Source organism: Antechinus flavipes, chromosome 2 (assembly GCF_016432865.1).
Source record: "Antechinus flavipes isolate AdamAnt ecotype Samford, QLD, Australia chromosome 2, AdamAnt_v2, whole genome shotgun sequence".
In the NCBI taxonomy this organism is placed as follows: domain Eukaryota; kingdom Metazoa; phylum Chordata; class Mammalia; order Dasyuromorphia; family Dasyuridae; genus Antechinus; species Antechinus flavipes.
Genome location: NC_067399.1, coordinates 678494931 through 678519047, shown reverse-complemented (window position 1 = coordinate 678519047; position 24117 = coordinate 678494931). Strand labels below are relative to the sequence as shown.

The 24117-nt window shown below is 40.7% G+C and overlaps 1 long non-coding RNA gene across 1 annotated transcript; it reads left to right on the top strand.

Moving 5' to 3' along the window:
- The first annotated feature begins 1464 nt into the window (after nucleotides 1-1464).
- On the top strand, nucleotides 1465-3926 carry LOC127552209 (uncharacterized). Its single transcript, XR_007951292.1, has 3 exons — nucleotides 1465-1920; nucleotides 2416-2487; nucleotides 3059-3926. It is a non-coding gene; the product is annotated as an uncharacterized LOC127552209 (long non-coding RNA).
- The last annotated feature ends 20191 nt before the right edge of the window (nucleotides 3927-24117 follow it).

Below are 24117 nucleotides of genomic sequence, written 5' to 3'. Positions count from 1 at the left end.
CGTGCCTCAGTTAACCCCCGTATGGAGAAATGGACAGTAGGTGACCAGTTACGGGGCCCTCCCTAGTGGTATCTCAGCCCTGGGTAAGTGGGCTCAGAAGTCCAAGGAGTAAATTCCCCTTTCTTCCCATTTTTGCTTCTGTTTTTTGTGGGGGAGGCTCTGATGCGCCAAGTGTCGGGCCCCACACTTGCTCGCTGATATGGGCAGCCTCCTTCTCAGCCACGGCTCAGTTGATCACCGTAGGGGAGGGATGCCCCTGGTGGTTCCTCCAGCCCTTCCGGGCTCCCTTCCATGCGCCGCTCGGGCCCTGCTGGGGCTTTCTGGCCGGCTCTCTGCCCCGACCCACCAGGGCCTGGCTCCGTGCAGTCTCAGGCAGGCTGGCTGTCCCTGTGCAGCCTCGGTTTCCCTCCGGACGGCGGAAGTGCTGCTCCTGGCAGGGGGGCCAGTGGCTGAGCTTCGGCTTACCCATGGGGGCAGCGGGGGCAGCGGGGGAGCAAGTTCCGGACCCCGGACCGGTCTCTCTGAGGAGGGGCTTCATTGTATACCCAACGGGATCTGCACGATCAAGGGACTGACTGGGGGCAGGGGGTACGTCGGGAGGCTTTCACAGGGAAACGCAGGGAGGAAGACGCTTGTTCTCGCTCAGTGATTAGACCCTCTCCGAGGAGACGTTTTAAGCATTGGCCAAAGTTTGAGAAAAGCGCTCCTAGGACGCAGCTCCTCACCCGGGTTTGAGGTTAACCAGGTCCCGTTCACCACATCCCCAACCCCACGACATCATTCCAGCAGACCAGAGGCGGTTCCTCCGGCTGAGCCTCAGTTTACCCCGTGAGGAAGGAGAATGGCTCGGGGCCCTTCCAGCCGTGCCTCAGTTTCCCCTCCCGTCCCTCAAACCTCCACCCCCGTCGGAGCTCAGCGAGGGAGGAGGGCGGCCCCCGTACAGCGGGCTCCAGTAACGTGACAGCCCCTGGGCCCGAGAGAGCTCCGCGCCGGCCCCTCGGCACTTTGCCAGCCAGCAGGTGAACAGGCGGAAAAAAGCCGGGAAAGCCTTAGAAGAAAGGCGGGGAAGTCTCGCTAACTCTCTAAAAAGGAAGCGAGGCTACGGGTCTAGTCAATTCCTGGCTCTAGCCTCTCTTATTGGCTCCGGTTTAGGGGCGGGATCACTGGTCTAGTCAATCTCTGGCTCTAGTCTCTTATTGGCTCCTGTTTGGGGGAAGAAACACGGGTCTAGTCAATCTCTGGATCTAGCTCTTCCTATTGGCTTCCACTCGGGGTCGAGGCCTCTAACCCCTAACGCAGACTCCCGCTTCTCCACTTCAACGGCCTCGAGGCCCCGCCTTCACCTCTGGTCATTGGACCTTAGAAGGAGGGGCTCCGCCCCCTCACCAATCAAAGTCTTTGGCTTCTAAGAAGGCGGAAGGAGGGAGACTGAAGTTCGGCAGATGGGGACCCAAGAAAGTAGGGACCTCCTCTGGGAGAGCGCGTCCTTGCCTGCTCCCCCCCCCCCGGGAGGGGGGGCAGTTAATGAGGAACCGGGGGCGAAGCGCGGCTCCTTAAAACCGAGGAGGGCTCTGCCCCCTCCCCCATTTGATAACATGCTGGCGGGACCGGGGCGCTGGGCCTGGGGGCTGCTGGGGGCGCGCTGACAGCCTGTTCATTGAGTCGAGATTAAAGCTAGTGGAGCGTTTGGCCGAGGAGGCTGCAGCGGCTCTCTGGCCCGTGTCCGAGGCTGCCCTGGGGCTCCGGGGACTCCAGGCCCTGTTGTGCCGCCTGGCTGGGGGAGGGGGTTGTAGCCCCGTAGAACTCTGCGCAGAGCCCTGTGGGCGCTGTTCCTGTGGGGGCTGTTCCTGTGGGCGCTGTTCCTGTGGGCGGGCTCCTTTTCTCCGCTTGAGGAGGGCCCCTGGAGCAGTGCGGGATAAAGTGAGTCTTTTTCCAGATTTTTCTATTGCGGATAATGCCGGATCTCTCTCCCACCTCCTCTCAGTGACCTACGTCACGTACGTCACCACTGTCCCAAAAGATCTAAGCAGCAGCTATCTGATGTGCTCCGGATTGTGATTTGTGAGAGTGAAGCTCTCCGTTCTTACTGGTCTAAACGCATCTATTTGTGGTTGGGACCTTTCCCATCTCCCTTTAAACTGCACAGAATCGGGGCCAAAAGCAGGAGTTCCTTTATTACAGGGGTAAGATATGCCTTAGGATTCTAGACGGAAAGAAAAAGGCAAATGTAATTTTCGTGGCCCAAAACATAAGCGTAAGTGCTGATTTTTAAAGCATTTGATTTTATGTGCATGTGCAATATATTGTGTATTATTTGTTATCTATTTGTTAGCCAATCACAGCTCTGGCTTGGTGCCAGACTTCTTAGGGGATAATATTTTAAAAATCATTACTAAACCATCTTATCCTTTTCAGATTTGAATATGATGAACACGGCCTTCGAGATGAAGGAAAGCAGCCAGTTAATCAGAACCCCAAACCAAAGAAGTATGAAAGTCATGTTTTCCTAGTTTAACCTTCTAGAGGCCTCCAGTACTTCTTTCCTTAGCTGATGATGGACAGTTTTAATGTTATTGCTAACATTTACACGATATGATTTTCACACTTGGTAAAAGATTTCAGGCATTATAGCAGACATTCATGAGATGTTTTCTTGGCTATCATTTTAAAGTCCTGGAGTTTGTTGATTTTCTGGGAAGCAGATTCATTTGCTAGCCCAGTTAGGAAGCTATACAGGATCCTCACCAGTTTTTACACATATAAATGTTCTGTGTACGTTGTGTCTAAACAAGTATATATAAGAAGACCTCAGTATAAACAGAAAATTATTTCTTAGATGCTGTATACATGTATATATACATGTTTAGAAGGTTTAAAAAAGAGGGAGGAAGGTAACAGGGTATTTTAAAGAATTCAATTATAGACTTTAAAAAAGCAATAATTGGAGGAAAGTTCTTCATTTTACTTTGAAATATCCAATTACTAGCAATAATATTCCAAGAAAATATTTTCAAACCGCCCTTGTGTGTGTGTGTGTGTTTTTTTTTTTCCAATACAGAACAGTACCATTCTTTCAGCAATATCCCTATAGAATATACTGGAAAAAAGAATACAAGACCATTCTCACTAATGTGCCACCTAGACAAATAAATGCATATAGACCTTGAAAGTGTGATGATGCTTCAGATATTGTGGAAGAACATCTTGCAGGGAAAACTTCAATTTTACATAAGAAAGAACCCAAAGAAAAACAAATTTAACTGAAAAAAGTTCCATTTCCATCGATATAACAGCTGACTGCAATGGAGATGTGAATGTGAGTCCCACATTTCCAAAGAAGAATGAAAACCATGGTTTCTCTCCTTTTAAGAAACTTTTTGGCCTGATGAAAGGAGAATTAAACAGTAACCGCCATCAGATAGGCCATCAGAGCTATCCTGGCAGCAGAAAATCTGGGCCCAAGACTCGGGTCAGCATGGATGATAGAGAGCAGAAGACAGAGCCCCTCCCAGGAGCCAGAGCCATCTGAACATCCTCAATGCCTTTGGAGAACTCCAGGAGGGCAGGAGTGCCAAAGAAGGAAAGCCCAAAGTCCTGCCGAGGAGCCTGGCTCAAGGGAGCCCTGGACCAGCCTTGGAGCTGGAGAGGAGCCATGAGGAAGAAAGGTGGTTTGAGGATCCCTACGAGAGTGCTTTGGAGCAGAGCCAAGCAGAGAGATTCCCAGCTAAGAGGCTGGGCCAAGAGATGGAACGGTTGAAGGCGCCCCGAAAACACAGGAGTGAGGGGCTGGCTGTCGGGAATTCAGGGAGAAGAAAGGAGGAGGACAGATGGAGGTCGGCCCCCCTGGAAAAAGCATCCTTTTTCCTTCCCAAATTAGCTCACAAGGAAGCTGATTTTTTTTTTTTTTGGTCCATCTATAATGAATCATCAAGTGGTGATGAAGCAGCTAAAATAACCTTTCTGTACCAATATCAGTTTGATATCAGTGATTTTAGACTGCTTTAAGTTTATATAGCCAGACTTTACAAAAGCTAGATAAATCTAATTTCTATTCACATATGAACATATTTATAAGGCATGTTTAGTTGAGTCCTTGTTCTATAGACAGAGGGAGGTTTTTGATGCTTGTTGCCTGTCTTCCTTAATAAATCTGATCGTGGATAGTCAGGTTTTTAGATCTGTTACCCACTCTTCCTTCCATAACCCATGCAAAGATGCCATCGGAGGAGAACATTTGAAAGGCAACACAATTTTTAATAACACCTTTGGAAGGGATGGCTCAAAGTTAGGTTATAGAGCAACACAGACACATTGGCTGCTAGAGGGAGAATCTTTGAGCTCTTCATATGCAATTAAAAAAAAAAAACTTTATAAGTATGTGTCTATATCTGTGGTCTTCCTATCCTGTTGTGCTCTGTATAATGAGCTAAGTTTATTTAGCCTTTTGTTGGGTTTGGTGTATATGTGAGATAAGCATATTAAACGTACATATAATGGGTATATAACAATATATAAATATGTGTCTTTTTTAAGATAATAGGAGTAAGGAGTGATGGATCATCAGCCAAAAAGAAGAGTTTCTTTGGGGTTCCATCTAAGACATGAATTATTTGATGAGAACTTACCTTCCATGCACCCTTACACCAGGAGAATCCCCAGGGCTAAGTCGAAGTTAGGGAAGCTGTCCTCAGATTGTTCTGAAAAAATCAATAGTGAGAGTCAGTGGGGCTGTTGCATTATTTGAATTAGGAAGGAGAGTCAAGAGTTTGTCACCTAGATTGGGTGCCCTGGACTTTGAAAAGCGACTTCTTTACCAACAGTGAGTGTGGGAGATAAAACATTACACACACATACACACACACACACACACACACACACACACATACACACACATTTATATATTGTTGCATATATTTCTACCCTATGTAGTAGATACATGAATGTGTCATTTTTCTTCATTATTAGGATTATACACATACACACACACATATTTATATATTGTTGCATATATTTCTACCCTATGTAGTAGATACATGAATATGCCATTTTTCTTTATTATTAGGATTAGCCAGTATGTTTAAAATCCATATCAATAGAATTCTAAGACTGGTACAATTCCACCACTTTTGTTTGAAGAAATGTCTTGTAAAAAACACCCTCATACACTTTCAGGAGATGAGCACACTTCAGATGAATGTGCTTAGTTTTTCCTTTTTTTCTTCTTTTTCGGTGATTTTTTTTTTTTTTTTTTTTTTTTTTTTTTGCTGAGGCAATTGGGGTTAAGTGATTTGCCCAGGGTCACACAGACAGAAGTATTAAGTGCCTGAGATCTAATTTAAACTCAGTTCCTCCCTACTTCAGGGTTGGTGTTCTATTCACTGCGCCACCTAGCTGCCCCTCAGTGAAACTTTTACAGAAATCTTTATTTGTAATTGCCAAAGCTAGCATCTGTAGTCTTCCCATCAAACACTAGCTCCTTTCATGCCCTTGGATGGTGTCATGAGATGCCATAGATAACCTTGAACCTGAAGAGTTAGACCCCAACTGAGTCAGTCATTACTCATCTATAGAGGAGAATTTGTAGTTTATAATTACTAGAATATCATCTAAATGTAGTTGTACAATGCAGACTTCTTTGTGCACTACAGTTTAAACATTTCTTATATTCAACAACTAGAGGAAGTTAATCTTTGACTCTTCACCTCTCCCACCCTGGTTTAATCAGTTGCCAAGTCTTGTCACTTCTCCCTGCCCGGATAGCCATCCCTTTTTTGTCTATTCACGTGGCCAACATCCTGCTTTTTTTTTAGGCCCTAATTGCTTCTTGTCTTGAGTGTTAAAATAGCTTTCTAATTGGTCTCCTCTCCAGCCCCTTTCCCCTCTCTCTCTAATCTTCCCTTCACAAGAGTTCTCAGTTATCCTCCTATTTAAGTGCTGGTCTAACCCATAATAGCACTGCGCCCCAAATCTTTAGTTGGCTTTCTGGATCTTCTAGGATTAAATGCAAACTCCCAATTTATTTCACATTGCTGTCCTTCATGCACTCTATAATCCAGTCAAACTAGCCATAAGCCAATTATGCAGTCTGTATGTCACATTCACATGCAATGTCACATGTATTTTACCTGGGTAGGTAAAGATTTATGTCATCTTATTAAGCATGTTAAATATTATTGTCCAAGAAACCATGAGAATACAAAACTATTCGAGGTAATGGTAGACCTTAAATTCTCCATATTTCATAAAGAAGAATTACTCTCAAGATTGGCGAGAGAAGCATATTCTTTGTTTTCATAATTATCATAATTATCTGTATTCTGCCACTTTTTTTTTTTTAACAGCCAACAGACTACCCACTCCATGGGATGCAGCACAAGACTGACGGTCTAATAGCTGTGTTTATGGAGACACTAAATAAAGGAGGCGAAACATTAGAAATATCTGATAGAAGCTCAGAATCCTCAGAAAAAGTATTACAAGAATTAAATGTAGATGCTGAGAAAAAAAAAGCAATAGAAGGTTTCAGTGTTTCAAATCAAGAACGTCAAATGACAGGAAAAATACTGGAGCCACCATAGGAAATCAGTGTCGGGGGTATTAGGAATAAGTCGCAGAAACTAAGAAAGAAAGAGGTGAGAGATGTCTTTGATTTACACACCTTCAAGATCAGAAGAACTCAATTTTGAACTAGACTATGAGGGATTTAAAGAGATAGTTGAGTTACCAAAAAAAAAAAAAAAAACAAGATAATAAATGAACGAGTTGTTCTCTCAGTTTCAGTATAATTTTCACAGACATTTCCATAAAAATAACTCACTGTCTTAGAGAAATAGTAGGAACTGTTGAATTCTGCCGAGTGACTAAATAATGATTGTTTTAATTGTTAGACTCGTTTGGTAACTATAATATTAGGTTAGATTAACTAGTTTGAAAAAAAGTAAAGTGAATTAGAAATTGATTCAAAGCCAAATTTCAAAATAAATCTCAGGAGTGCCACAGGTAAGAGAAGACTAATAGGGAGACAGAAGTATTAAGTGCCTGAGATCTAATTTAAACTCAGTTCCTCCCTACTTCAGGGTTGGTGTTCTATTCACTGCGCCACCTAGCTGCCCCTCAGTGAAACTTTTACAGAAATCTTTATTTGTAATTGCCAAAGCTAGCATCTGTAGTCTTCCCATCAAACACTAGCTCCTTTCATGCCCTTGGATGGTGTCATGAGATGCCATAGATAACCTTGAACCTGAAGAGTTAGACCCCAACTGAGTCAGTCATTACTCATCTATAGAGGAGAATTTGTAGTTTATAATTACTAGAATATCATCTAAATGTAGTTGTACAATGCAGACTTCTTTGTGCACTACAGTTTAAACATTTCTTATATTCAACAACTAGAGGAAGTTAATCTTTGACTCTTCACCTCCCCCACCCTGGTTTAATCAGTTGCCAAGTCTTGTCACTTCTCCCTGCCCGGATAGCCATCCCTTTTTTGTCTATTCACGTGGCCAACATCCTGCTTTTTTTTAGGCCCTAATTGCTTCTTGTCTTGAATGTTAAAATAGCTTTCTAATTGGTCTCCTCTCCAGCCCCTTTCCCCTCTCTCTCTAATCTTCCCTTCACAAGAGTTCTCAGTTATCCTCCTATTTAAGTGCTGGTCTAACCCATAATAGCACTGCGCCCCAAATCTTTAGTTGGCTTTCTGGATCTTCTAGGATTAAATGCAAACTCCCAATTTATTTCACATTGCTGTCCTTCATGCACTCTATAATCCAGTCAAACTAGCCATAAGCCAATTATGCAGTCTGTAGGTCACATTCACATGCAATGTCACATGTATTTTACCTGGGTAGGTAAAGATTTATGTCATCTTATTAAGCATGTTAAATATTATTGTCCAAGAAACCATGAGAATACAAAACTATTCGAGGTAATGGTAGACCTTAAATTCTCCATATTTCATAAAGAAGAATTACTCTCTAGATTGGCGAGAGAAGCATATTCTTTGTTTTCATAATTATCATAATTATCTGTATTCTGCCACTTTTTTTTTTTTTTTTAACAGCCAAGAGACTACCCACTCCATGGGATGCAGCACAAGACTGACGGTCTGATAGCTGTGTTTATGGAGACACTAAATAAAGGAGGCGAAACATTAGAAATATCTGATAGAAGCTCAGAATCCTCAGAAAAAGTATTACAAGAATTAAATGTAGATGCTGAGGGAAAAAAAAGCAATAGAAGGTTTCAGTGTTTCAAATCAAGAACATCAAATGACAGGAAAAATACTGGAGCCACCATAGGAAATCAATGTCGGGGGTGTTAGGAATAAGTCGCAGAAACTAAGAAAGAAAGAGGTGAGAGATGTCTTCGATTTACACACCTTCAAGATCAGAAGGATTCAATTTTGAACTAGACTATGAGGGATTTAAAGAGATAGTTGAGTTACAAAAAAAAAAAAAAAGCAAGATAATAAATGAACGAGTTGTTCTCTCAGTTTCAGTATAATTTTCACAGACATTTCCATAAAAATAACTCACTGGCTTAGAGAAATAGTAGGAACTGTTGAATTCTGCTGAGTGACTCAATAATGATTGTTTTAATTGTTAGACTCGTTTGGTAACTATAATATTAGGTTAGATTAACTAGTTTGAAAAAAAGTAAAGTGAATTAGAAATTGATTCAAAGCCAAATTTCAAAATAAATCTCAGGAGTGCCACAGGTAAGAGAAGACTAATAAGGAGACATAAGAATAAGTGTCAGCTATGACCAAATATTTGAAGGGATTTTCATGCAGAAAAGGGCATGGATTTTAATTTTGCTCCAAGGGGAAAATTTTAAGATATTCAAAAATTAAATTGTAAAGTTAGAAGTTAAAGCCTTTTTCATGCAATTAATTGAGGTTTTGAAGTTGTTTTTTCCTCCCACTGGAAATGTAGAGTCTAAATGATAAATTGGATGTATAGTTTTCCATATGTTCATTAGGATTATGGTCATGCTTCTGGGCATCAGTCTAGAAACTTTAACAATATAGGAGCCAACTTTTTTTTTTTCATCTCGTTTTGATTGAAAACTGAGGTTTCTTAAAATAGGAATTGGTATAATCGGTTTTTAACTAGTAATAAGTTAGTCTATCATAAATTTAGTTTGTAAAAAGACTACTGTTCTTTGAATAATAATGAACTTTGGGGGAGCTCAGTATTAGTAACATCTTTAAAAAGATTTCATACAAAAGACAGACTTAAAAATAAATCAAGCCTATTAGATTAGCTAAAGATTTGAAACTGTATCTTATTTTCTAATCCTTTTAGGACCACGCAGTGGAAGTGGATCAGTACCAACAACAAAACTGCTCTAATCCTTTTGAGGAAGATAATATGTAAAAATGTTTATATTCTTTAGGTAAATCAGTAAACTCTTTTGGTATTGGTGTGAGAATAAAGAAAGACTAAGGGACATATCTTCAGAGAATGGGCAACCAGAAATAGATGTCTTAGAGTATTGCATCACCTCAATATATCTTTGTGGTCTAGAGCCAGAAATGTATATCTTAGGTGATTTAAATTATTGCTTCACTCTTCCAGGTTTGCACCTGAGGAATTTTACTTAAAGGATAAAAAGAAAATTCAGAAGAATTAAATGATACAACAGAAAATGGAAAGCCATCTTTAAAATCTATACTTCCAAAATATACTTGTGCAGAGAAAGCTACAGATATCAAGGGTCTTTAAAAATTCAGTGGCATCATGTGAATCCTGCCTTTAACTAGAAAAAAAAAAGAGTTGATAAAGTACAGCAAGAAATTCCTCTCGTATCTAGAGCAAAGGCGATAGAGGTAGTTGAAGAAAAGCTTTCAAGCCTAGAAAATAAAGGAGATGTAAATCAAAGGGAAAAAAAAATCAAAGAGTTGTTTAGAACTGAATCAGAAATGAAGCTGAAGAATTGTATAGTTTTTCTTTGGTACAACTGACATAGTTTAGACATAGTTTACACTGAGAAAAGGGAGGAAGAAACAGAGACAATCATAAAAGTACCTTTAAAGTACAGACATAGAAACAAAAATGAATGCTGAAAGAAAAGGATCTGATCTTCTGCCCTGAGACCAGGGATTTTCAAAGAAGCAGAGGAGATAATATGGAAACCAAACACAAAAATAAAAGTGATCTGGATCTGCTAATCTTACTGAAGATGATTCATCACTATTGGAAAAGCAAAAAATGGGAAGAAAGTTAATTCCACTCTTTAAAAAAAAAAGGGGGGGAGGAAATCAGGGACCACTAACATCAAATCAGGAGCAACTGCACTGGAAACTTTCGTATCCCACGTGGCCATCTCCTGAAATCTGCCCAAATGTATGATGATACGTTTAAAGAGGTTTTTTCATCAGCAAAAAAAACCATAAAAAATTTAAAATAACACAAACCAGACTTGAGAAAATAATGCTTTATCAAATAGTGAAATTTAGTCCAAAATATTAATTAGTAACCAACTCCCTGGAAAGAGAAACTCTTGATCCTAGAAGTATTCATAATCTGCAGGAAACCAGACCAACCACCAAAAGTTCAAAGCAGGTAAAACGTATGCATTTTTAACAAGCACAATTTTGCTAAGTTTCTCAAAGGGGAGAAAAAAAAAAAAAAGGATTCAACACTCTCAGTACTGTATATGATAATCTAAAAATCATTTATATTTATGACTTTGAGGAGGTATATGTGTTTGCTATCTAAGGAAATTTATTAGGTAAAGTATGATGCTACATCTTTCTTCTATAGCAATCTTTACCTTATTAGATACTGTGATGATAAATCTTTCTTGGGGCAGAAGGCTGCTTAAGTGTTTGAAAACAAAAACAAAATTTTTAAATAACACTTTAGGGCAGCATAGGTAACCAAATTTGCTTTTAGTTTAGTTATTTTGAAATAAAAGTGAAAAGGGAGCAGCATTTGTTGTGAATGGTCAAATATTGACTCTTTTAGGTAGGGTATAATGTCTTATTTATCCAAGTATTATCAGACTTGGATAAATATCAGCTAATTATCTGGATAACTGAACCCTCACTCTGCTCTTTAAAACACACAAGCTTTTTAAAAAGACCAATTTAACCACTTTAGATGGAAGCCATTTTAAAATCTTAGAACATGACTGCCTTCTATAGCTGAGCATTCAAACCGTAATTTGAACTTTTCTTGACGAGTGAATAGTCATCATTATGAACATCATGTACTATGCTGGTATATAATGATGTTTGCAGAGCCACCATCGCCTCAGACTCTTATTTTCAGCTTATCGATTTTTCTTATGGTCATTTGCTTTCCTTTTTCTCTTTCCCTCCTCCTCCAACCTCCTTGGCAGTTATTGAAACCTATATAAGTAACCGATTAAAATTGTGTTTAAAATAAGAGCCGATCATCTGATCTTTCTCTTTAGTATTCTCACTTGTCTAAATAGTACTATATAAATGAGATTTTTTTTTGCCATAATTTTCATCAAAACAGACTTAAAATTTTAAAGCAGCAGTCCTGAGAGCATTAAGCATCCGCTAACTTTAATTTATATTTACAATTCCCAAGATATTTAGAAGGAGCTTCCTTACTTTATTAAATATCCTAAGAATATGTTGTTGCTATAAAAATGGTTAGGGATTTTCATACTATTCCATAATTTTTCTGTGTGGGGATTTCTTCTTCTGATTTGATAGCTTTTGGTGTTTATTTTCCCATAGAGGGAAGGAGAAATCCTTACTGTGCAGCTAATCTCGTGATAGGATACTGCAACTTTGGCTTTATGCAGCACAAGGTAGCCCTTCACAGGCTACAGGATAAGAGACATAGTAGAAAATTAGGGTTCAGTTCAGGTTCTGTGGTTAGATAATAGAAAAGTGCTCTAAGGTTTTTAGATAACTTTGTAATTGGAAATAGTATTAAATTTATCATCTGTAAATACACATATACAGGATAAAATATTTACATTTTGCTTTGCGGTTTATGTTTCATTATTTTTTGAATTAAAATAATTTTTTTTTTTTTTTGCTGAGGCAATTGGGGTTAAGTGACTTGCCCAGGATCACACAGCTAGGAAGCGTTAAGTGTCTGAGGCCAGATTTGAACTCGGGTCCTCCTGACTTCAGGATTGGCGCTCTATATGCTGTGGCACCTAACTGTCCTCCTCAGAGTCATTTTAATGTTAATTTCTCTGTTAGTGATTTAAAGCATTTTTTCATACTACTGATAGCTTAAATTTCTTCTGAATACTGCCTATCCCTTGATAATTTATCTGTAGTTATTTTTTAAAATGTTGTTCAATTTTTTTGTTCTTATATGATGATAGTTATTCCAAAGATCCATCTTTTTTTCCCAGAGAGCCAATCTTTATAATAAAGGATAATTTTTAGAGGGGGGGGGAGTTAGCCCAACTGATAAAAAACATTGAAAAGTTCTAGAACCATGTGCAGTGTATAAGATCTGGGGACCTCACTCCTACCTTCATAAAGAGATAGATTAGGGATGTCTTCTGATCTTTCTTCAGTCAAGTCTTTATGATTTTATCTTATATATATACACACACATATATATTTTTTATATATTTCATTGTTCTTTCCACTTACATTGTTATAGTTACCCTGTAGATAGTTTTCTTGGATCAACTCACTTCACCCTATATCAGTTCATAGAAAATTTCCCAAGCTTCTCTGTATCCATCATACAAATCATTTTTATAATACATCCATATCCCATTCCATTCATATCCTGTAATATGTTTAGCATAGCCAGGTGATGATCTACTTGTTTTTAATACTTAACTAACACAAAACAGTACTGTTGCAAATATTTTGGACTAGGTGGGGACTTTTGTCCTTAGGGTATCTGGGATCTGGAGCTCAAAAAGTTTGGGAATTTATAGACATTTTTGTCACTTTATTTGCACAACTCTAAATTACTCAAATAGAAACACTATTTTACAATTCCATCAATAACGTCTCAGTGTGCCTACCTTCCCTTTTAGGATTTTTGTCATTTTATTGGGTGTGAGAGGAAACCTCTGAGTAGTTATGATTTATATTTCTCTTCTCACTGTTTTGGAGTATTTTATCTTTTGTAATTGTCTCTATCTCTTAGTTGGTGAGCGTTATATAATCTCTCTTTCTCCTATTATTTTTTATAGCATGATCTTTAATATTATCTGTTTGTATCTATTTACAAAAATTTCCAAATGTATTGTGGAATATGATATAAGGAGTCATTTACATCCCAATTCCTTCCAGACTGCGTTCGAGTTTTCTTAACAGTTTTTATCAAATAGAGAATTTTTTCCTAGGTAATTTATGTTCTCTACTTTATCAAGCATTGAGTTATTGAGTTCTATTATTTTCTGAAACTCCTTGTCTAATGTGTTTCATTGAGCTATCCTTTTATTCTTTAACTAATTCTTTACAATAGAGTTTCAGATCCCCTTATCTCCTGACTTTTTTCATCGTTTCATTTAATATTCTACATCTCTTGTTTTTCCAAATCAAATTTATAACGAAATGAATTAAGTTCTATAAAGCACTCCTTTATAAAGTACCCCTTTAGAAGTAGAAAATTGGGGGAAAATTTTGTAGCCTGGGTTTCTGATAAAGGCATCATTTCTAAAATATGTAGAAAATTGACTCAAGTTTATAAGACTACAAGCCATTCCCAATTGATAAAATGGTCCGAGGATATGAGCAAACAATTTTCAGACAAAATAAAACCATTTCTAATCATATGAAAAAATGCACTAAATGACTATTAATTAGAGAAATGCAAATTAAGGCAACTCTGAGGTACTACTTGATATCTCTAAGATTGACTAAAATGACAGGAAAACAATGATAAAGATTGGAGGGGATGTGGGAAAATGAAAACCCTAATGCATTGCTGATGGAATTGGGAAATAATCCAACCATTCTGGAGAGCCATTTAGAACGATGCCCAAAGGGCTACAAAACTGTGCACACCCTTTGATACAGGAGTATCTCTGCTGGGTCTAAATCCCAAAGAGATCATAAAAAAAGGCAAAAGGACTTACATGTTCAAAAATGTTTGTGGCAGCCCTTTTTTTAGTGTCAATAAACTGGAAATTGAGTGGTTGCCCATAAGTCTGAGAATGGTTGAATAAGTTATGATATATGAATGTTATGGAATATTATTGTTCTGTAAGAAAAGATCAGCAGGATGATTTCAGAGATGCCTACAAAGACTTACATGACCTGATACTGAATGAAATGAGCAGAACTAGGAGATCATTGTACTGGGCAACAACAAGATTATACGATGATCAATTTGGACGGACACGACTCTTTTTAAACATTGAGGTGATTCAGGCCAGTTCCAATGGTCTTGTGATGGAGAGAGCCATCTGCATGTAGATCACAACATAATATTTTCACCTTTTGTTATTGTTGTTATTGCTGTTTGTTTTTTTTTCTCCTTTTGATGTGTAGTATGACAAATGTGGAAATATTTTTAGAAGAATTGCACATATTTAAACTATATCAAATTACTTGCTGTTTAGAGGAGGGGAGGAGGGAGAAAGAAAAATTTGGAACACAAGGTTTTGCAAGGGTGAATGTTGAATACTATCTTTGCATGTATTTTGATAAATAAAAAGCTATTATAAAAAAGAGAAATTTTTTTTTACATTTTAAAACAGTAATAAAGTATTCCCTTACAAATATTGTAAAATATTTAATTGGTATAGAATTAAGAGAACAAACTCATTTTGATAGTAAATTTTATTTATATTGGTGAGCCTTTATATTATATTGGCAAGCCCTTGTCATGAGCATTGAATATTCCTCCAATTCTGTAAATAAGTCTCTGTGTGTGTAAGCATATGTATGTATGTATGTATGTACACACATATATGTGCCTTTATCTATCTGATTGTGTGTACAAAGAAAGATGGGGGAGGAAAGAAAGAAGAAAGAAGAAGAGAGGGAGAGACAAAAAAAGACAGATACCTAAAGAAAGAGAGAGGCAGAGGAAAATAGAATCTAGATCAGAAGTTTTTAATTTGTGGATATTTTAGGGGTCTGAATTTGGATGGAAAAATGCAACTTGATTTTCCCTTTGACCTGAAATTTAGTATTTAAACCATGGTTCTAAGAAGGGGCCTATTGGCTTGGCCAGAATGCCAGAGTGATCTATATTTGTTTGTTCTCAAAGGAGACCATGAGCTCATGGAGATGATGCCCTGATCTGCAAGAGAGTCAGATTGAAGTGAGGGAGGTCTGTGCAAGGTCTCCTGTCTCATCTTCTCGAGAGCTATCCTAGTCCAGTTGCCAGACAAAAATCAGAATCACTGGAAATACAGTGGGAGACCTTGGTCTTTTTAAACTAAGATCTTTAGCCATCTGCATTCAGGATGAGGATTGTGGGTACTGAATGTGGCTCACAACATAGTTTTCCCCTTTTTTGTTATTGTTTGCTTGCTTTTTTCCCCCTTTTTGATATGATTTTTCTTGTGCAGCATTATAAATGTGGAAATATGTATAGAGAAAAAAATTAAGGTCTTTAAAAATCTTACTTTGACTGAGGTAACGCTCAATCACACACACAAAAATAAACCAAAAACCAAACGAATCCCGGTCTAGATGCAGGCTGGGAAGAGAATTTGGCACATGCTCCAAGTCTGTCACAGAGGGCGTCTGTAGTAAGTGAGAAGCGAGTCAGGAGAGGGAAAAAAAACAACCCATCCTATGGACCTGGTTTCATGGCTGCAAGGAGAATGCAGAAGAAGGAAGGGGTCCTGTGCTTCTGTTTGGGGTGAGGTTTATCTCATGAAAAAAAAAGTTTCAGAATTGAAAGTTGATTTTATCTCGGGAATTAGGCCTTTGTGAAAATATAGCCAAAGAAGCCAAGTTATCCACTAATAATTAAAAGCAGATTTGATATAATCCACTCAGAAGGAGGAGGAGGAGAAAAACAGCCCATTGACAATTTCTCAAATAAGGGCTTGAAAGATTCCGCTGCGACTCCAGGGATACTGTGTTCAATAATATTTTAATCAGATTTTCTCCAACAAGTTCTTTAAAGGTCTAGCTGCGAATCAAAGGATTGCATCTTTGAGATCTAGCAGCAGAATAAAACCAACATCAAACTGTGTGCATATCATCAGCAAGCCATTGATCTGTGTGGTAATGAGGACAAATCTACTGCTTGCAACATTGCAGCATCAATCAATCGGCGAGTAAGAGCCTGGCCGGCCCTGCGAGCCAAGGAGTGCTCTTGATCAGCAATGTACGTGGCAAAAAGGAAAGTTAATATTTTAACAAAGAAAGCAGAAAATCGCCAAATTATCCACACCAGACCTGGTTTACGCAGACAAGCGCGGCGCAGAAGAACACGGCCAACGTGTAAATTAGGGGCAGGAAGAACCGTTGTGTCCTATTTGGGGAAAAACTGCTTTGTTCAGCTCATCTTTTCAATGAGGGAAAGGGCCTGGGAGCCTTTTAAAAGCAGCTTATTCCCACACTCTGGCCTCAAAAGCAGGCCAGAAACCTTGCCATTCTGCATAAATATTGGCTCTAGGCAGATATAAGGCAAAGGGCTTTGACCAAGTGGTAAAGGCAGGCTCGAGGGCAGAAGGCTCCTGTGACCTGACAGAGATGAGCAGGGTTGGGATTTATGTTCAGGACTCATGAAGTGCCTACTGTGTGCTGGATTCTGTATAAAACTCGAGAGAGAAAGCAGAGTTCTTTCTTTCCAGTAGGTGATGACCTAATGGGAAACAACATGCAAACAACTAAAGGAAGAAGAGATGGGATGAGTTGGAGGTTGTCTCTGAGGGAAGGCACCAAGATTTAGATGGAAGCTAGACTCCTCCCCCTACCCTGAAAGATGACAAAAGGCCAGAGAAGATGCCTAGAGCCAGAGGCAAGCCTGTCAGATGTTTGAAACCGGGCACTTTTTGTTCCTCCTGGAGCTACTGGGCCACGGTGTTGGTGGGGGATGGGTGCCATGGGAACACCTGTGCTTAAGGACCAGCCATTTCACAGCTGAACAGAGGGGAGATTGAGGGGGGGGGGAAGAGCAGGGTCTCCACCAAGGCAGAGCCAGGGTCAGAGAGAGAAAGGGCGTGTTCAGAAGTGCTCCTGAGGTAGAATGTGGGCAAGGAGAAGAGGTGTGGACATCTCCTTGATTCCTCTTTTCCAAGCAGAAAGGAAAATGGTAAGGGATCCTGATGTCAGGGAGCCTTCACTAATGCTGCCTTCCGCCTGGAGTATCCTGAAGGACTTATCTCATGTCTTCTTCCTTGGATAATGAAATGGGTGAGGAAACAAGGGGGTGTCTGTTGAGCCATCCCTTGTCGTCTCCGGCCTTTTCTTTGAAATTTATAGGAGTTGACAAATTCTAGAGAAATTAGCTAATCCTAGTATGACATTAGTGCTCAGCATGGTTTGCCAATTTAATCAAATGTTTGATTTTAATCATGGCTCACGTCTATCAAGTGCTTTAAGACTTATGAAACTCATTCTCATATTATCTCAACCCCGACATGCTAGTGTGATTCCCCATCTTATAGATAAAGAAATGGAGTAAGTAAGGACTCAATCAGTCCTCTACCAGCCAAACCCAATTTATCCTAAACAAACTAAAAAGCCCCATCTATGGCAAGTTCCAAACTCAGATCTCCTGACATCAGCCTCCAGGCCGCCCAAATGGAGCAAAAACGTAACCAAATTGGCCATATACATCTTTAGAAAGTTTAGACTTTTTTGGGGCGGGGGGCATAAGTGCTCATCAACATTCTGCAGATAACAGCCCCCTCATCTGGAAGTAAAGGGGCAATAATCACATCAGAGGATTTCAAAAGGTATCGAGTTAAACCTTTTCATTGTACAGAGAAGCAAAACTGAGATCCAGGCAGATGAAAGGACTTGCACAGACCATATAATGAGTAAATATCAGAGGAAGGAGGGAAACAAGCACTTATTAAGTGCATATTATATACCAGACACTTACAAATATCTCATTTGATCCCTATAACAATCCCGGGAGGAAAGTGCTGTTATTTCCCCATTTCACAGTTGAGGAAACTGAGGCAGCCAGAGATTGTGACCTACACACAGCAAGTGAGTGTCTGAGGCTTGATTCGAACTCGGGTCCTTGTATCCATACCAAGGCTCTTTCCACAGTGTCGTGGTGTCTCTCAGTTCTCCCCTGACTCTTATGAGTATGAACCCACTTCCATGAATAGAGAAATGTAGTGAAATTAACAGCCTGTGAAAGCTCACTCTCTCAATCAGTCGTCCATCAGCCAAACCCAAACTAATCTGGCAGTGGCCAACCTTGCCCAGGACCACACCTCTTATTTATTTTTCCCATCCTGCAATGAGTGTGACTCTCAGAGACTGGCAGAAATTTGTGGTTTTAAAGAAATAAAGTCCCTTAAAAATAACATTTTGCTGATTTCACCTTAGGGTTCCCTTTAGGAGACCCATGTCTACTTGAAAAAATTAAAATTCGATTAAGAATTGTTATTGGGGAAAAAAAGTAAATAAAAATGATACTTCCTGATATTGGATCATGATCAGTGAGCTCATTAAGTTAGTTGATCATTCAACAACCAACCAATAACAACAGTGGTTGGGCTTTCAATTGGGCAAGAAGAATGTGGGTTGGATCACACTTGAGAATCTCTTGGGCTTTCAACAATAACTAGCCCTGGCAGGCCAGCAGCAGTTGAAATTTTGAGCTAAACCAATTCTTGAAATTTCCCAACTAAATTGGAGAGAGACACAGAGGTTATGGTTGGTATTGGTGGGAGGGAGAAAATCCCGTATCCTCGAGATAGAAATGTCTGCTTTTGTCATGGTGGAGCTATTTATACATGTGTTCTTGACAGCTGTTTGTTTTCATTTTTTTTCCCACCCATTTAAGGAATACCTGCTTTAAAGAAAGTTATCTTAGGTTTTAAAGATAAGTGTCCTAAACTGTCCAACTAACTTTTTTTTTTTTTTTTGGATAGAACCATCACTAATCATCATCATCATTTTGCAATTATGTGAGGAAAGTGACATTCTACAAATATGGTTTCCAGATTTCTGTCTCTAAGACTGGGTTAGTCTGAGAAGTGATAAAATAGCAAGCAATCATTACCACTGTTTGTTTACCTGTTGGCAGGCGCCATATGTTGGAATCCACGGGAGCCGCTGGCATCCACAGGAGCCATTGGAATCCATGGGAGCCACCTGATAGTGGCTGCTGGAGAGCCAACCCAGAACGGATCTCCTCTTGTGAGACTAATACAAGGAGACTGAGAGGCCGTTGCTGTCCTCCGACCTCTCCACTGAGAGGCCATTGCCTTGTCTGACCTCTCTCCTCGTCCCTCTGCCTCCAATTTATATCATTTCCAGTCCACAAGCAACACCTGTGTTAGCAAAGGCTGCCCTGCAGCTCCTTCAGATGCTCTGATCCATGGCTGTGGAGGCTCTCGGGGAATTGACCTGTTCCTTAACATTTACCAGTTTACAAGGATTATCAGTTAAGACCCAAGAAACCCATTGGAGAGGAACAGCTTGAGATCAGGACAGAGAATGGGCAGGTTTTATGTCCAGCAAAGTCTCAACGGGCCCAGGCCAAGTCACTCTTCAGGGAAGAATTACAGAAGAGATACCTCTTTATATTAGTTTCAGCTGCAGTCATAACAAAATGATTTTTTGCATACTGAAATTCATTCCAAATCGAGCATGAGCAAGGTTCCCCCCCACTTCATTCTTAAAAATAAAAATAAAGCATAAAATTCTCCATGTATCTGAGGACACCAACTTGCTGAAAGAAATCAAGCCTCAGATGAGGGCGGTCCTGGGCCCAAGCAGGTGAACAACTCGGAGGTTGGGTTTTCTTTCATTTATGAGACTTCTTAGAATTTCAGTCTCAGGCTCCGTTGTTTAATGCACAAAGCCCAACCCAGCTGGTTTCATGGAATAATTCTATTTGGTAAAAACCAAAACATGGGATTATATTATCACGTCTCTATTGCTCTTAAAAGCAGCTAAGTTAGAGAAATAACAGTAGTAGTGACAGCAGCAGCAGCAACAGCAATAGCAGTAACAGCAGCAGCAGCAATGGGAGCAGCAATAACAGTAGCAGCAGCTATAATAGCAATAGCAGTAACAACAGCAACAGCAGAAGTAGCAGTAACAGCAGCAGCAGCAATAGTAGCAATAACAATAGCAGCAGCAATGGGAACAGCAATAACAGTAACAGCAGCAGTAGCAGCAATAATAGTAAAGAAGCAGCAGCAGCAGCAGCAGTAATAGCTATAGCAGTAACAGTAGCAGCAGAAGTAACAGTAACAGCAGCAGCAATAGTAACAATAGCAGTAACAGCCCCAGCAGCAGCAGAAGTAACAGTAACAGTAGCAGCAGCAATAGTAACAATAGCAGTAACAGCAGCAGCAGCAGAAATAGCAGTAACAGTAGCAGCAGCAATAGTAGCAATAGCAGTAACAGCAGCAGCAGTAGTAGTAACAATAATGTCTCATTTGACTCCCATAATGCCCCTTGTGAGGGGCCAGTCTGGGGAGATATTATTGTTCCTAGGGCAATTAGGGCAAACTAAGATTCTTCACCATATTGGTTATTTCCCCTGCATATAGAGCAGGAGCTACATAAATGCAGGGCTGATGATTCGGGGGGAGACCCTATTGAGCACCACAAGAATGCCCCCTGGCTTTCTCTTGCCCTTCATCTCAGTTACTGTGCCCAGACTTGGGCACGGCCCATCCAGCTCAGGGCCACCAGACCAGCTGCTCTGACCCTTGGCTCGCCCAGCATGACATTTCACCTCTACCCCTACCCCCTATCCCGCACCTTTGCCTTTGGGCACCTTCTCCCTCCTCACCCAGAGCTCTCAGCTGAGCCCTCTTTTAGGGAAGTACCTCCTGGGCCTCCCTGGGTATCTTCCCCATCACTGGTGGCTGTAGAGTTCCTAAGTGGCTCAAGGGCAGGGACTGTCTTGCTTTTTGTCCCTGTGTCCTTAGAAGCGGCAGCATAATTCCTGGCACATCATAGGTGCTCCATACATGCTTATTGAATGAATGATCGAGGAGTGAATGAACAAAGCATTGGTTAAATGCTCCCTGTGTGCTGAGCCACCAGCTGGACCATACCCGGTTTCATTTTGAGAGATGCAAGTTTTCATCTTCAGGTTCCAGGGACAAGTCCCAGAGTGCTCTACTCCTTTGATGTCATTCCCCCGGGGGATGGACTGTTGGGCGAATGTTCCCCGACAATCAGGTCTCTTGGCTCCCATGCAGCCCCAGAGAGAAGGCCCACGCTTGGGAATTGGCCAAATACAGCTCCCTTATTGAAATTTAGCTTTTGGTCACTTTCTAGAATTTTTTCTGGCAATGAGACTCTTTGTTGTCCACCTTGTTGTATGCTTCTAAGGCACATGGTAAGCCTGGAAGTTGGAAGGAGTTGCCCCATATGGGCCAAACTGGTGTCCCAAAGCCCCATCCTTCCCTGGTAAAGTGGTCCCAGGATCTGAGCATTTGGGATCCGAAGAAGGCGTTGATAATAGCACATGGCCTTGCACTGGCCTCCCGGGGTTGGGTCTCATCTGGAAGTGACAAGGTAAAGCCCTCCTGCCTTCAAATCCTATGATCTCATTTAATTCACGATTCTAATCTTGGGGGTTATCTGATTTTCGAGCTCAAAGCAGATTAGAGGTTGCAAATTATGGGAGGGGGCTCGGCTAAGCCCACTATCAATATGGAAGGCTGACAGGCAAACTTGAAGGGAGATTAGGGGGAAACAATCTAAAATTCATACATAGAATTAGAATGGGGCCATCGCAGCCTTCCCTGCCTCCACCGACTGTGAGAGTATTTCTATGTCCTGGCAGAACAGGATAACTCTCTCCCTAATGCCGATCCTTGGTCCACAGCAGACCCCCAGCTGCTCCCACCGTCTCCCATGTCCCTCCTTGTGCCCCTCCTGATCAGAATGTCTCTTCCTCTTCATTTCCCTATTTCAGAATCTCCCTCTTCCCTCAAAGCTCAGGACTGGGATTCCCCTTCACGCCTGATCCCTCACACACAGCCCTTCCCAGTGCTGCCATGGCACTTAACTTTGGCCCCCAGAAGGCCCCAGCATAAGCTCCCTAAGCGGAGGCAACATGCTCTCTCTCTCTCTCTCTCTCTCTCTCTCTCTCTCTCTCTCTCTCTCTCTATATATATATATATATATATATATATATATATGTATATATATTTCTTTGTTTGCTTTGGTAGACATTTACCAAATGGTTACTAAGTTGGTTTTATTAGGACAACACTATATTCAGTGCCACATGCAGTGATAAAAGACAGCCTAGCAGAGTGTCTTCCTATAAAGACCTGAGTTCAAATTCCCCTTCCTGTGTAACCCTGAATATGTCACTAACCTCAGTTTCTTTTTCTGTAAAATGGAAATGATAATCTAGCACAGATCTACCTCACAGGATTATTGTTAAGTTAATGAAATGATCCTCCCAAAGTGCTTTGCACGCCTTAAAGACTGAAAACCTTAAAAGCCTATCACAATGTGAGCTCTTCCCTTCTCAGGGCAAAAAATCGGAAATTGTGTCCCCTCAACTGGGGAATGGCCGGATAAACTGGGCTATGGGACGATGACGGGATACTGTTGTTCCATGGGACGATGACGGATGCTGTTGTTCGATGGGAAATGATGAGCAGGATGCTCTCGAAAAAACCTGGAAAGTCCTCCATGAGCTTAAGGCTAAATGTACTGTGGACACAGTGACGGCAAAGCTGTGGGATGGTCAGCTGGGAATGACTCTGCTGTTCCCAGCAGAACTTAGGATGAAAAATGCTGTCATCCCCAGAACTGATTGTGTCTGAATACAGATTGAAGCATTCTCTCTGTCTTTCTGTCTGTGTCTCCCCTTCTCTCTTCCTCTCTCTCTTTCTGTCTCTCTGTCACTGTTTCTTTCTCTGTATGTCTCTGTCTCTCTGTCTCTGTCTCTGTTTCTCTCTCTCCCTTTCTCTCTTTCCCCCTCCCTCTCTCCTTCCCTCCTCTCTTTCCCTTCCTCCCTCCCTTTTCCATCTTCCTCTTTCTCCCTCATTCCCTCCCTCCTCTCTTTTTAACTTTATTTTTCTTGAGTTTTTTTCAGGATGAGAGACCTGTTCTCTTTCACAACATGACTTTTATGGAAATGTTTTGCAGAACTTCACATGGGCTTTTTTAATGAGGCTGGGAGTGGGGATAAGGGAGAGAATCTGGAACTTAAGTTTTAAAAAATGTAAAAAAATGTTATTTTAAATGTAACTGGGGAAAAATAAAAACACAAATATAACCTAAAAAAAAACAAAAAGAAAATGTGAGCTGTTATTAAGACAGGGAAGGGGATGCATTTCGGAAGGACATCCACCCACATGGGATTTTTAAAAGTTTGATGCTTAAAGGAATAATCTTGAGTTATCTAGAAAAAAAGATTATGTGAAAAAAAATTTTAAAAAGAAAAAAAATTATGTGGACTTCCTCATCATTTTTAAACGACGTTCTAAATGAGATCAAGCTCCTTTAAAAGTTGAGAAGAGGCAGTGTGAAGAGGGATATGAAATAAGGAGCCATCCTTAACGTGCTTCCTGTATTCCCATTAAAAGCCAGTGATTGATCCATCTTCCTAAGACCCAGAACAAAGGTGTTAGAGCAGGCTTTCCATAAGAATGGAGCCCTAATAAACTGGGAGTGAGACTTAAAAGGCAGGAAGGAAAAGACGGGGGTAAGTGGGGAAAGGGCTGCCCAGAATCCTCCTAAGCAATAGAAAGAGCAGAGGGTCTCTTTCTGTTCTTGGGGAACTCTCATCCCAACTGGGGAGGGGACCATGAAGATCAGCTGCAGTGTGACTGGCAGAGGCCTTCAGCTTCAATAATTAGTTAAGATGATCGTTTGAAGGGGGGGTTGGGGTGGAGATTGCAGAACATAGGGGCAGCACAAATAGTAGCACTGAAGCGCCCCCTCCCCCTTTTGTCAGAATAAATGTGCTTGTTGACTCCCATCCCATTCACACCCTGAAAGCAGTCAAGCAACAAGGGAGTTAAAGGCTCCCTCCCCCCAAGCCATCCTGGGTTGGTCCTGAGAAGGGGATC